The 13214-nt window shown below is 37.2% G+C and overlaps 1 protein-coding gene across 3 annotated transcripts in view; it reads left to right on the forward strand.

The window, feature by feature from the left end:
* LOC145676020 (uncharacterized) overlaps positions 1-13214 on the forward strand; it is a 46885-nt gene that overhangs the window by 24511 nt on the left and 9160 nt on the right. The gene's annotated exons all lie outside the window — the stretch shown is intronic.

Below are 13214 nucleotides of genomic sequence, written 5' to 3' on the forward strand. Positions count from 1 at the left end.
AGGTCGATAGTCAAAAACATGAACTTGGCGAACGCTTCCAGGTTTCCGAGAAAACAATCAGGCTTCATGTGCACTGCATAGCAAGATGTACAAATTTTGCAAGAAAGTACCCTATACATTGTTAGCAGCCAGAAAGGAATAATGAGTGACAGTATGGCGCAACCAACCGTACTAGATATTGATTGCCACCACGTAGATGTGCCTTACACGTAAATTCACTTGTACATTCCGGAAGGTCATGCTCGGTGTCTGGTGGAATAATGACGTTTGAGTTACGAGTTCGTATTACCAGATCACAAATACTATCGACCTGTACTCACAGTAGTTGCAATAGGAGTGCAATTTGCATTGGAGAAGTGAACGAAGATTAATCATAACTGCGTCCTGTACTTCCACTATATTGCGAGACCAAGCGTGACAAGAACAATCTAATGTTGACGCTACATTGGTCCGTTCTAACACAATATATACATTTGAACATATTTACATTGTCTCGAACGTTCCACTAATCTCATGGAAGTCAGTTACGTAACGCACACTATCGTCCATGCGATCAAAGTTGAATAGAGACTTGTACAGATATGGCTTTCCAGCAACAAATATTGTTGGATAAAATTTAAACGTGAAGAACATTGCTTGCCGGAAATCCTTCAGTAGTAAAATATAAATGCAGAAAATCCTGATCGTTTGAGGAAAGAACGGCACCGAAAGTCTTTGGAAAGCAGAAATGCTATTGAATCCCTGCACACGTGATGTATCTCTGCAATGAAAATGGTTCTATACACTTATGACGACATCACACAATCTAGACTATCAGTTGTAATACTCTAGGTTACTTGTCATCTCAGTAAAACTTGCAAGAAGAGGAATCAATTTACTTCGTCGGCTGAAAGTGATTTCCTTTGAGAACTATTCATAGACCTTTGTTTCAATTCCTCAAGGTGATTTCTCAAGCCTTTCATGTTGCGCTGACGAAGCGCTTTATTTGGAAATATTAGTGTTGGATACTGAGTCATCCACTCGTTATCCATCAGTTTGTGCTTCACAAGTCGAGTTTACAAATGTGGTTCGTAAAGTGTTGGAGACTTCAACCTCCTCTGAAATGCGACAGGGACGTTAAGATGGTAGCAATTGCACTAATTTAAATTGATAACATTTGACGTAAGCTTGTGGCCAACTGCACCAACATGTTTTAAAGATTCGTTAAATAAAACAGCCAATAGAGCTTTTGGTTTCCATAGAAAAACCAGATGTCTTGGTTGCTACAAATTTCCGAGAAGTAGATACAAAAGTGGTAACAGAATCGACTTTGCCATACTTTTTGGTAGGAGACACGATCGAAATCAGAAATATTTTGAACAATTATGACCTGTCGGATACGGTATTCCTTTGGAAGTTGCATTGTGTCTAGACCAAACTGTAACCATATAGTTCAATTCATACAATGTTATTTAAGAAATAATTTAACTTTTTAAGTGCACCTCGTATAAAACCACTTCTAAGAATTTTCTCTCAGCAAACAGACGAATATGCATATATGTGTGTGTGCGTCGCGTCTGCCACGTAAGTCTTGGTGGACCCTCTAGCTTCTCCAAATAAGGTGCTAGAATCTAGCGGAGAAACCAGACTCGTCTCCAAAAATTCCTGCCTTTAGCTTGTCATATTTATTTTTAGCTCTGACATCAGCAGGTTGCATTGCGAGCATGGGAAGATGGGGAGAAAAACCGAGTTAGTCTGAATTAAGGATGAGGACGAACAACATCGCACGATCTATGTAACACTCGAAATGTAATCAGTTATAGTGTTTGGTGTGATCAACGACCATAGTAAAGAATGCTAACTATGTAGTGTGTTACTTTACGTTAGTAATCAATATATAATTACGACGAAAATGTGGCCGAGAAAAGAAAAGTTGAAGTTTTAAACGTTTATTTGTCATTTCTGCTTGTAAAGTCGTCTTGACGGCAAGGAGCTAGCTGCGCAATGCAGAAACTTCAAGACCACCCGAAAGAAGATAAAATGGAAAGCAAGGAAATTTGTCCCTCCAACTTTAAGTGCATCCCCCTGAAACCGCCAGAAATTCTTTTTTCCACATCAAGGTGAAGCAAACGTAAAGTGACAGTGAAGTTCAACCGGTATCTCGCGACTGCCGCGCTTTCGCGCTCGTAATAAGAATTATTGTGCCGAGTGTAAAATTGCATTATCATATTCAATTATTTAAATCAAAGTGCCAAAGTGTAATTTAATATGTGTTTGTGTAGTTTCAGTGTTGTTAATTAAAGTGAAAACGTGAAATTTCGCATATCCTTTATCAAAATAATCACTATGATATAAATGTATGTTTTATAGTTTAAGAGAATTTAATCTAATTTTTCTTTCCAGCATAAGTAATTAATGCCTATACAACATAATTTTCGCATTACTAAATTGTGTCGGCATTGAGAATACAATTAGAATCAGTCTTTATGTCAATTTTCGAAAATATTCTGAACGGTAATCTCCAGTGATTATATGGTCGGCTTTGGTAAAATATCCGAAGCGCTATTAAAGCCTAAAGAGACGTTCAGGACATAGAGGATCGAATCCCGGACTGTCATAAACGTCTAAGCCTTCACAGGAACTTCAACCCACCTGTTATAAGATGGCACCCGATATCACAGGAGCATTTGGGAGACTTGCATAAAGGCAACGCTAATTGTATTTTTGGTTAGAAGAAATTGTAGTGCCTTTTTAGTGTTATTTAATTTCGTGGTTTTGGCATTAGTAAATTAATCATCATGTCCATAAATAGAGCAATAATATCTGTTTAGCATGAAATGCGGAAAATATAGAAACAAACGGAATTTCTAATAGTAGAAAGTCAATTTAGATATCGAAAAGAAACATGTATGTTATTAGAAGTCGAGAACGCTTTAAAGTAGATCAAAAAGTATGTAAAATTCGAAAAGGGGCTAAGCAAAAAATTGCAATATCCATTTTAGAAAGCAACATCGAATACAAGGCTGAAATTGAAGATAAAATTGTTGCTAAAATGCGTGAATTATGTAAATCTAATCTTTATTTTAAAAATAAAAAATGAGTGTGTTTTTGAAATAGCATTTGATTCTGTGTCAGACATTCAATATAAGTTGAAAGTCCATTACGAAAATTCAGATATTGTGCGAACCGCGAAAGAAAGGTTAACAGAGAGAGAATATGAAAAGCATTTGAAGTATCACAATGTCCGTAATAACGAGGTTTCCAGTGATGATCGGAAGGTAAATTGTCAAGTTTTAGTACCAAAACGGGTTAGATTTGCAGATTCTCCTGAGATTGTAATATTTGCCGACGCTTCTACAAAAACTAGTAATGTAGAAAGTACTCAAAATTACGAAAGTTGTAAAAGAAAGTAATACGTTAAAAGTAAAATTCGCTAAAACTAATTGCGAATGGTTTAAACTTGAGTTTGAAGGTATTTTGTAAGATATTGCCCCTTTAGCCCAAAAAATATTCGCACAAACAGTGAAAAATGAATGTTTCGAGAGATGTACAATTATTATTTGGTCTAGGAATTAATTCGTGCGGTTGGTACGCACACATTGAAGCTGTAGTACAAACACAAAATACATAAATACCTTAAGAAAAATATTGTCCATCGCTAGCCACCACTTTCGCCCATCTGTCAGGCAATGTACGGATTCCGTGGCGAAAGAAGTCCTCATCCTTGGAAGCGATCCAGTCAGAGACCCATGTTTCGATATCTTCTGAAGAAGTAAACCGCTGTCCAATCAAATCGTTGTTCATGCAATCGAACAAGTAGTAGTCCGAAGGAGCAACGTCTAGTGAATACGGCGGGTGGGGTAAAACTTCTCATCCGACATTTTCTAAATAGGTTTTGACCGGTTTTGCGACATGTGGGCGAGCGTTATCATGTTGAACAATAAGTTTATCATGTCTGTTCTCCCATTCTCGTCGTGTTCTGGCCAGAGCTTGCTTCAAACGCATTAATTGTCGTCGATAACGTTCTCCATTCATAGTTTCACCCGGTTGCAGCAGCTCATAGTACACCACACCTTTCATATCCCACCATATGCACAGCATAACCTTTGCACAGTGAATATCTCGTTTTGGTTGTGATGGACCTGGTTCACCTGGTTTCACCCAGGCCTTTTTTCGTTTAGGGTTCTCGTAATGGATCCACTTCTCATCACCCGTAATGATTCGATGCAGAAACCCCTTTCTGCTCTGTCGTTGAAGCAGCAATTCGCAAATGGTTTTTCGTCTTTCAACGTCTCTGTCTTTCAATTCATGTGGAACCCAATGTGACATCTTTTGAATCATTCCCATGGCTTTCAAGCGTTTGGAGACTGTTGTTTGATCAACGCCTAATGCTGCTGCAAGTTGTTCCTGCGTTTGACACGAATCCTGCTCAAGCAATGCTGTCAATTCTTTGTCTTGAAATTTTTTTGGCTGTCCAGCTCGCTCTTGGTCTGCCAAGCCGAAATCACCACTTCTAAACCGTGCAAACCACTTCTGACACGTTCGCTCAGAGCATGGTCACCATACACTTCCACCAAAATACGATGACTTTCAGTCGCACTTTTCTGCATGTTAAAGTAATGCAGCAGGACACCCCGCAAAAACACTTTATCAGGCACAAATTGCGCCATGTTCACTTAACTACAAACTGGTGTTGTTGACGCTTTAATCCACTGCCCTATACTACGAACGATACGCGATGACAGGGGTTTGCAACACATGTGTGGATACACGGAACTGTGGGACGCTCCGTTCGTTGCGCCATCTCTTGTCCACCCGCACGAATTAATTCCTAGACCAAATACCATGTGTTAATTCTGAACCACCAGCTGTTATTTTAAGTCAGGCTACTTTACATTTCTTGGCAATAAATTTGAACAGGCTGAAGAAATATCCGAATGTAAATTAAACGTAGGAAAAGAAATAATTCCGATTGCTAGTCACGTTAAACTAGAAGTAGACAAGGCCAAGGAATTTATTCTGTCTCTCTTCAATAGTATTGTTGTAGAAAGAAGCAAAACAGAAAAAGAAGAAAGTAACGAACGTAGCCTAGCTGTTGAAAAAAATGTTTCTCGACCGCTATACTCAATCACAGGGTTAGCCCGCCCATCGTAGAAACCTCTAACGACCAGCTGTAGGAATTGATTATTTGTTTTATGAAAGAACGAAAAACGTTCTTGGGTGCAACGTGTGCCCCACTGCAAAAAGATTTTTCGAAAATAGTAATAAATTGCGTTGAAAAAGAAGGCAAGATTAGACCATTTACGCATCCTTGTAGTGTATTAAGTTTGTTAAAGCATAATTGCTTCCCCGGCACCTTGCTAGTCAGTAAATTGGAATGTGTTACCTTCACGAAACTTCTTTATTTTTTGTTTCTTACGGTTGTTGAGATATGTCATGAGCAGAGTAGTTTTTTAAGCTGTGAGTTGAAAGTGAAAAAAGCAGGTAAAACAAATGGAATGTGTTACTTTCTGCGTAGTCATTTGCGCACAAATTATGAATTTAGAAGATAGTGAAGATGGCTTTATGTCATGTAAGCCTTGTGATAATAATAATAACTCAGTACCGTGCGAAAAGAAATTAAAAAGCTGTGAAGAAAATTTCAGTAGGCTACAAAATGTTGTTCGTCAAATTGTAAAGAAATATAATTTGCGAGTTCGTTGTAGCAAAAAGCACCGGCAACATAAAAAGAAAATAAGTAAAGTCAGAAGAAAATTAAGAAGAGTCAGATGTATGTTGTACTGTTTCTAAATTCTCAAAGTTTGTTAGTAAATTGTCTTTGAGAAATAAATGTCATAGTCAATGCAATGCACAAACAAGTAATCGTAAATATAAAGTTGTTTTGTTGTACCACGATAACCAATACTCTGGATGTATTTTTGAAAATGGTTATCAAAATTTTTAACCGAATCACGGTAGTAACTTAGCAGTTCATAATAAGGGTCAGATGCTGACTATGCATCACATGTCGTTAACAAAAATCACATACATTTTCAGGAAGAATGTGGTAAGAGAGTGAGCACGTCGCATACGCCTAAAACAAATTTAGTAGCAAAATTAAATGTCGGTCGCTAATTAATATTAGTGATGTCATCAGCTGATCATGATGCAGGAACAAAAGTCAAGTACACAGGTAAACTGAAAAATCTAGTGGAACGAAAAAAGTAATCTAGTGTTCAATCTGAATGCAGTAAAATTTGTATGCATAGAGAAATATCAAGAAAGACAAGAAACCGAAATTCATTGTTTCAGTGTTGTTAATTAAAGTGAAAACGTGAAATTTCGCATATCCTTTATCAAAATAATCACTATGATATAAATGTATGTTTTATAGTTTAAGAGAATTTAATCTAATTTTTCGTTCCAGCATAAATAATTAATGCCTATACAACATAATAATTTTCGCATTAATTAATTGTATCGGCATTGAAAATACAATTAGAATCAGTCTTTATGTCAATTTCCTAGAATGTTCTAAACGGTACTGTCCAGTGGTTATATGGTCGGCTTTGGTAAAATATCCGAACCGCTATTAACGCCTAGAGACGTTCAGGACACAGAGGATCAAATCCCGGCCTGTCATAAATGCCTAAGCCCTCACATTGATCCACAGGACACGAACCCAATACTGTTATAATCACACATTAAAATGCATACAGTATCTAGGAGACGTCTTGATTATTGTAAAGGGCTCCTCATGATACGTTTTCTCGCCACAATTTGAATTACTTGATGCTTGTATTTAACACAAAGAAGCTGGCTAAAATCGTAGGGTCAAACTATCGGACCTGCCTGTGCAAATCTTGGGAGTGTGTGCATACTGCAAGTAAGAAGCAGTGACTGACTTGAAAGCAATTAGCCTTAGTTTTATTTATTTTTTATTTTATTATTATTATTTTTTTTGAGCTAGTTCGACGACATTTTAGTCTGATAATTCAAACTTAACATTATGTACTCAATCTTCATGCAACTTCAATACTGTTTAAGCATTGTAGCTCTCGGAAATTCGGGTGATAAAATGTCCTTGCAAAACATGTATTTATGATGATCGAACTGTAAAATTAAGTTTATTTTCGCTTTCTGCCTTATTTTTACATAATTTATGTTAACCTGGATTTAAAACACCAACAAAATATACAGGGTGAGTATTTCTTTTTTATTTGAGACAACCTTGTAACTTTTAAGCTAGGCACGCTCAAAATCTTCCTTGTCCGTCGGGACTCGGTGATTAAAGTTGCTAGGCAAAATGTCGAAAATTATCAGGAGTAAAGAAAGATTGTCAGGTCAAATATTCCACTTCGATGCTTGTGACACTATGTGACGTTCGAGTGTGCCGGACTTCATAAACAGGTAAACAGTAGTTAATTCGGGTGGTCTTATTATATAAAGTAAAATAGTTATATTAAAATTAATAAGCGCATGGAACAAGTAGCAAAATACAAGTCACCAATCCTATTCTAAGTTTATTCAACCCCTCTTACATGGGTTTATATTTTTTCGTAGAATACAGTGATAGCATCAAGTCTTCAATATGCACAAGAAAAAATACGATGAGGTATCAAAAGTTCGTGCAGTCATCTAGAAAGTGACGAACTACAAAACCCCTCGGACATACATTTTATAGTTAGTCCTTGTGTTTTGAACATGCAAATTCTGGACTCGTTTGAACAACACATTTTTCCAGGTAAATGACTAAAGGTGCAATGAATGACAAGCTTGAGGCACGGAGCTTCAGATGAAATCAGCAAAGCAAATCCACAAAGACTTGAAAGAATTTTGTGGAGATAATAGCCCATCCTATGAGATGGTATTCAACTGGAACCGGTAATTCCAATCTGGACCATGACCACCGAGGACACCTCTAGATCTGGAAGACCTTTCATTTGAGATCATAATGGAAGACAGGAGGATAACCAATGAAAGTTGTTGTGCGTGCAATAGGTATGAGTTATGGGTCTCCCTGGAATACATTCATAACCAGCTGCATCACCAGACAGTGTAACTATGATGCTTACAACTTTGCAGTAGAGGAATCGCAAGAACACTGCAAGAAAAATGTTGCGTCACCGTGAGGTAGATGGAGAAGACTTTCGGCGGACTAGTGACAATGGATGAAAGTTGGGTGTACCTCTGTGACTCATAAACAAAGGAAATGAGCAAACAATGGAAACACTTAAAGGCACGAGTGCAAAAGTCTGCCACCAGGGTGATGCTTCCTGTTTTCTAGTATTGCGAAAAGGTTATGACATTATCTACCACAGGGGCAAACTATTACCAATACCTATTATTGCCATCTCCTCATTAAGTTACGAAAGGAACTAAAGAAGAAACATCAACGTTTATTCACAAAAAAGGTGCTGCTGTTGACAATGCACCAGCTCATACCGTCATATTATCCATGATGAAGGCAGTCGAATTAGTATAAGAAATATTGCCCCACCCCCGGACGTAGCACCAGGTGACATGTTTCCCTTCCCAGAAATGAAGTACCCACTCAGAAAGCGCAATTTCGACAGTGGGAATGACGTCATTTCTGAAATTGAAGTGTTGTTTCAAAGCCAAATGCACGTTTTTACAAAACGTGCTTGTGGAAGAACTTCTGGCAAAATGTGTCGCTAGGCAGATGACTACGTAGAGAAGGACTAATACCATCAAGGTGTCAGAGTTCTCCAGAGATGATTTTGTACGCGATTGCCCAAACTTCTCATACTCGTCGTATTAACGGATTGTCCAAAGAAGTTAAAGTTCAAGCAACGCTATATAACTTTTCATGTCAATGAGTATGATTAAGTTTGAATTTCCAGACAGAGACCAGGTTGCTGCATTAGGAGAAAATTAACAAAATTTAATTAACTACCAGTATTATATTATAAAAGGTAAGTGTGGCTTTCAAATTTCTTCTCATAGCTGAAGGAAATGCAATAACATCGTAATACGTTACATAATTTTCAAACATACTTTTAATGTGTAAATTTGTGTTTCTCAAGCAGTTGTCCGTAGACCACCCACGATACGCAAAGAGGTTCTGGATGGGCAATGCAAAACACGATAATATTACAGTCACATTCAGAAAATATGTAAAGTGTATGCGCTACTCATTTAATTTTGTTTTGCTTGAAATAGTGTTTGGATGATTATTCTAAGTATGAGATAATTAAATTTAAAAATAATAATAACGAAAGTATAAGATAATTAATTCATTTAAGAATAATAATAACGAAATAGCGTTATACAATTATAACATTTGATCACGTTAAATTTGTGAAACAATTTCTGAGAGATTATTTTTATGTTTGTGTACTCACAGTAATTATTACAGTTACCTGTTGAAAAACTACAAACACCTAATGTTAAATGCTTCAAGTTGCATTATTGTCGGTAAATTCAAATATACATTCCCTTTTTCATTCTAAGTAGACTCAAGCTAAGAGCTACGGTAGCATATACAGTAAGGTGGCCCGAGATTGATTCCCGGTTTGGTCGGATTTTTTAAAATTCTCTCCTCATTCAAATGCGATTCTAATAGTCAGTCTGCTTTGTGAAGTTGGTGCTTAGGGGAATCTAAATACAGCCGATGTGTGGTGTACAGTGTATCAAATACACTATGTGCCGTAAATAAAAATGTCTTTGCTTTTTACATCTCCAGTAAAAAAGTATTGAATTGTCAACAAAGAAGGAGTTCACTGGTAAAGCTTCCGGGATTATTTCCAATATAAAAACGGAATACTTGTAATAGGTGTTCCATCCCAGAAGGAGTTCGCAGTTTCCACTGTAGTTTTTAGTGAGAGAAATAACTACGCACTGTGATTGCCTGAGTGTTGTTTACCGTGCTTGGAAAGAATACTGTAAGATACCCAGCATTCTTTCCCAATCCTATGAAGTGGTATGCTAATGTTTAATTTTCGTGTACTACATAATTAGATGCGCGCAAGAAATAATACTTGTGGAAGAAGGGAGCAAGGCTAACACAGCGTGAAGAGGTATAAGTTCATCCCCCCTCATGGTAGTGTACCAATATATACTTCAGAAACGTTCTCTTCACATAAATAAAGGAGTGTAAGAAATAATAAAAGAGAGAACCTTATGGTATTAGTAGCAGCGTGTTCTAATATTAATAAAATTGAAGTCAGACACAGTTCCAGAATTTCGGGAGATATTTCCATAACATACAAGTTCCGCAAAAGAGCATAGACCCACCTCGATATCCATTTCATAATAACTTCCCAATAAATTGATCTAAGTGTTGTACAAAAACTGAGATTTTCGATGGCAAATAAAACTGAATTAAAATTCATCGATTCGACTCGTTCTAACGTTATTGACGAGAGGACATGTAAGTTATTTATTATCTTAATGCTCGAAGATATAATATTGATAAAGCAATTGTTCAGAAATTACGCGGTCGCTTTACACCAATTCATGAAAAAGATGGGTTCTAATGTTAAATACCTTAATTCTGCATTGTTAATGTTGCTAAATAATAAAAAGAAAGTAGCCACCCATTTCCTTGCAACAGCTTGTAGCTCATCTTAATTTTTTTGACTTGAAATAAAGACCACAACTGGTTAACAACAATTTGTCTTTGAGTTCTGTGAACAAGAATACAGGGCTTTTCATAGAGGCGGCAGTAAGGAATCAGGTTAAACAGGACCGTACATCTGATACGCTTAATCTTAAGGAACCTGTGTGCTGCACTCATTTCTTTTAACTCAATCGAAAAATGCGATTAAAATATATTCAATAGAAAAGCTTGGTACCCCTATTAGCCTAGAAAGACAAACACCAAAGTTAATACTAAGCTCTCAAGTTCAAAATTACACTTGTGTTTACCAGAATTAATTATTTGTTATTTAAGTACTATAACCAGAGAAAAATTGAGAAGAAATCGAGGGGAACTTTCTATCCTCATAAATAAAAAATGTCAATTTATTATATGTTGAAGCAAATATGCTTACGCTTGTAGCACCCATGCGCTCATCTTCTATCAAGTACATTTATTCCAACTCTATCAAAAGGCTGGTTTCCAGTAATGATTTTGAAAGAAAGTTCCAGTCTAAAATTTTAGAAGTCTATTCCGAAAGGCAAGCTTACCAATCTACTAATTCTTTTATCAAGAGCAGGTAAATTTTTCCCCAAATGGTTCATATTCCTCGAAAAGAAATATTTTTTCGTTTAACGTCTGATAGAAATGCCCTTTCGGTTAAAGGAGACGAGACGAGAAAAATTGTAAAATTAAATTTTTGTGCTTCGCACCGGGAATCAAACGCGGAATAACGTGCACCAAAGACATGTGTGCTAGCCACTAGACTAGCAGAGAGAATTTTCACATTCCTCGAGTAAAAATGTATCGGAATTCTCAACTCGCTGAAACTCGAAAATGTAATTTATGCGTCAGCCGATAAACACCAAACGCAATCATCGTAAAGTTTATTGTGCCCTATCTTAACTTTATTTAAACTTGCAATTATAAAATATCACACATTCTCTAAACTTGTGCTTTCCAACCTTTCCCTTATTGTAACACCCAATTAGCACAGAAATTTAAAGGAACTTGGAATGTGAACTATGCAAGCATTCAATACCAATTATATAATTTATGAACTTAGGTTTATTTTCATTATGCGCAAATAGATCACGCCATTTATAGCATCTAAAATACAGCTTTAAAAATCCGTTGAATACAGTGCAGCAGTGAAACTATCCGCACTCCTCTTCCCTACGCTTCTCCAGTAACTGCGGAAAAACCACGAACTCTCAGCCAAAATTGGCACTGCTGTCCTGATCAGCTAATAAATACTACTTTCTAAGATTTTCATTCGTGCTTATCATGAACTTGGGTAAGTCAATAAATATCTGTGATCACCTTTTATTATTAATAACCACAAAAGTATAATGTTTTTATTCATATAATGCTGCATCATAGTCATTCTGCTTTTCAATGCAGCTTGTCCACCGTTGTGCAAACCTTCCCATACCCTCTGCAAAAAAAAAAAAGTTTTTATTCATGCAGCAAGGCACGAATGCGCCTCTTCTTTCACCTGTTGATCAGTGCTGAAACGACGAACTCTGAAAGCAGCTTTAACTGCACCAAACAGATGGTAATCAGAAGGGGCGTGATTGAGACAATGCAGGATGCTCCAACACCTCAAAATGCAGCGTCTGAAGAGTTTGAGCGGTGTTGGTGGCGGTATGTGGACCTGCACTCCGATGTAACACAAAAACGTGTTCCGACAATCGACCTCTGCGTTTATAACGAATTAACTTGCTTACCAGAATCACTGTAGTTTTACTGTTTATTGTTGACCCCTTTTCCAGGTAATATTCCAGAGTTGGCCCTTGTAAGTCCCAAAACACTGTGAACATCACTTTCCCCGCAGATGGTTGACTCATGCAATTTTTTTCTTGATGGAAGATCCGAGTTCTTCCATTCCATGCTCTGGCGTTTGCTCTCTGCTTCAAGGTAATGAATCCACGTTTCATGATCAGTCATGATTTGCCTGAAAAATGCTTCACCTTTGTTAGCATAACGGTTCAGTAGATGCTGACCGATCCTCACATTCTTTCGCTTGTGCTCCTCATCTAATTTTTCCAGAACTCACCTCGCACACACTTTCTGAAAGTTGAGAATGTTAAGCATGGTGTCATATACAGACTAATGACCAACCTGCATATGAGTTGGCACTTCATCAACAATCGCTCCTATGTTATTCACAATCAAGACACGGACTCGTTCAATAATGTTATTAGTTCTTGCTGTAGTTGAACGCCCGGCTCTTCCCTCGTCCTTCACGCTCGTTCAACCACTGGTAAGCACTTTGCTGGGACAACATATTATCCCCGTATTGTGCTGAAAATCTATGAATTTTTCGTTCTGGGTAAATTTCAGACCACAAAAAGCGGATGACAAAACGCTGTTTTCTGGTGCGCACAGAGAATGGCGAAGCCATCTTTACTTCGGAACAGCGTGAATCGGACTGATGTGGTAACACTGAAATTTACTACAGATAAAGCCAACGGTAACACTTAGTGTCTGGTAAAAACAGTGCCGTAGAGTCGGCCTGAAAACAAATAGAAAAATATTGAAGGTACTTAGTTATTGACATTTCCCCGTATAAAATGACTAAAGCTAAGTTATTCCATTACATTAATGATGCTGTGCTTTGTATAAATTTCATCCCAATCTTTATTTTATTCTT

The sequence above is a fragment of the Thermobia domestica genome, chromosome 18, assembly GCF_964235325.1.
Source record: "Thermobia domestica chromosome 18, izTheDome1.hap1.1, whole genome shotgun sequence".
NCBI lineage: Eukaryota > Metazoa > Arthropoda > Insecta > Zygentoma > Lepismatidae > Thermobia > Thermobia domestica.